The 2,288-nt window shown below is 44.0% G+C and overlaps 1 non-coding gene across 1 annotated transcript; it reads right to left on the bottom strand.

The window, feature by feature from the left end:
* Nucleotides 1–107, bottom strand: LOC120266166. The gene has a single exon (XR_005538009.1). It is a non-coding gene; the product is annotated as a small nucleolar RNA R71 (small nucleolar RNA).
* Between the last annotated feature and the right edge of the window lie 2,181 nt (nucleotides 108–2,288).

The following is a 2,288-nucleotide window of genomic DNA, read 5'->3' as shown; positions in this document are numbered from 1 at the left end:
AAGATTAGGAATGAGATCTCATCCTTTATGCAGTTGGAATTAGAGTCTCTATTTGAGACATGGGAAAGGTTCAAGGAACTCCTGCGAAAGTGTCCGCAACAGGAATTCCCGGAGTGGATGATTGTTCAAACCTTCTACAATGGTTTGAACCTGAGTACAAGGCAACTCTTGGATGCGGCGGCAAGAGGTAACTTAGGTAGCAAGACCCCCGATGAGGCTCGTCAATTGATTGAGGAAATGGGGTTAAATAGCCACCAGTGGAACGCTAGGGAGAAGAAAAAGGTAGCCAGTCTCCATGAAATTGATGCGGTAACTTCATTGGCGGCCCAAGTGGAGAGTTTGAGTAAGAAGCTAGATCTTATAGCTTCAAATAGAGTTGCGGCCGTGACCAATTGCAGCGGTTGTTGTGGAGGACATGCTCCCTCCGATTGCCCAATCGTCATTGGTGATGTTTCTTCAGTTGAGAACGTTGACATTGTAGGTACTGGAATGAGACCTCAAGGGAATCCATACAGCAACACCTACAATTCAGGTTGGAAGAATCATCCCAACTTTTCATGGAGTAATTAAGGACCACAGAAGACCATGGGGCCATCGGGTTTCCAACAACAACAACAAGCCCCTCAAGTGGAAAATATAATTTCAGGCTTGGAAACCCGGATGACGGATTTGGAGAAGCACTTGGCTAGATTTGTTCAATCGACAAATACAAGGTTTGAATCAGTCGAGGCTACACTTCGCAATCACACCACCTCCTTGCACAATCTTGAAAATCTAGTGGGGCAAATTGCAAAGTCTCTCTCCGAAAGGCCGCATGGAAGTTTACCAGGCTACACTGTAGCACCGACATATTTTCTGGGCGAAACGGCGGTGAGCTTCACGGGCTCCATGCTCCCGCATGGAGCCCGTATGGACCTGACGGGATATATTTTGGACTGAATTCTTAGGGCAAAGGGGGGATGTTTTTGGATAAGTCTTTTGGGAGAGTTCTTGGAGCCGCCTTCCACCAGTACAGAGGAGGCAAGATCACACGTTTTGGAGAAGGGGAATCAAAGTTAGAAGCTTGATTTGGCTAGATCTTCATCGATCTCTTCTTTGGGAACTTGTAGACGACAAGGGAAGCCGCTCCGATCGCGGCATCCGTGGAAGCTTTCCACCTCACTTGGCTTGTCATCTCACTTCTATTGTTTGAGGAAGTTTTCTCATGCCATTTCTAGTTGTTTTCATGGACCTATTATTTGTGTATTTGTTTGCATGGACGAGTAGACCCCAAGGTCACCGGATACCGGTGAACCTTGGGGTGAACTTGTGTATTTGGATGATCTAGTTTTGTTTATTACAATTGTTGTGTGTTTGTGATTCATTCTTGGTGCATTTGATGTGTTGCTTACATGAGAACTCTGTAAACCATCACCCTTGTACTAGACACACCAAGTTTGGAAGGGATTCATGTATGAATACGCCGTGACCATCGGGTATTTTCTACCCCTCCAACATTGGGGCTAGACCAAGTCATGTTCCAGCTCTAATGAGGGATTTCCCCCTTTCTTAATGCAATCGTATGAGGATTTGATCGGAAGAAATTCTGTATCAATACTTATACCGGATTAGGGTCAATTACCGTGACCATCGGGTTGATCTAATTTAGGAAATCTCTAGGTCCAAACCTTCAATTGCATGACACTCTTAGCATCCTTTGCACTTTAATAGCTCCTAGGGAATCCGCATCCGTGACCATTTCTTTCCCCTGATTTTATACCCTTGCCTTATTTTAGACTCCACTTGTAGTTCTTTCATTTTAATTAATAGATTAGAGAAAGTAAGGGTAGATCCTTGGGCCCAGGGAATACGACCCTCTCGTGCTCGCACGAGAGGTATTACTTGACGACTCCATGCACTTGCGGATCTCGCACCAAGTTTTTGGCGCCGTTGCCGGGGACCCACAAGGAATACTCAGAAAACTTAGAGTTTATTGATTTAGCCATTGTTTCCTTCATTTTGCACATTTGTTTCTTTTTATTTTTTTTATTTTTGTATATTCATTTCCATTCATTTGAAATTATTCTCTGCTTTAAATATTTCTTTTGCTCAAAATTTCTTGGTTATTCATTATCCACTATAATCATGGTTGCAGCTAGAGGTTCGGGTGGCGCTTCCTGTCTACAGATCCCATACTCAAATTCCCTATTTGAGTATCTAGCGGCATTTGAACTGGAGGGAATGATGAGTACACACATTCTTGATAGTTGCAGACGGTCTGAGCATTACAATGTGGCTAGAACTGTACC

This window comes from Dioscorea cayenensis, chromosome 7 (assembly GCF_009730915.1).
Source record: "Dioscorea cayenensis subsp. rotundata cultivar TDr96_F1 chromosome 7, TDr96_F1_v2_PseudoChromosome.rev07_lg8_w22 25.fasta, whole genome shotgun sequence".
Taxonomy (NCBI): Eukaryota; Viridiplantae; Streptophyta; class Magnoliopsida; order Dioscoreales; family Dioscoreaceae; genus Dioscorea; species Dioscorea cayenensis.
This window is presented reverse-complemented; position numbering and strand designations above follow the sequence as displayed.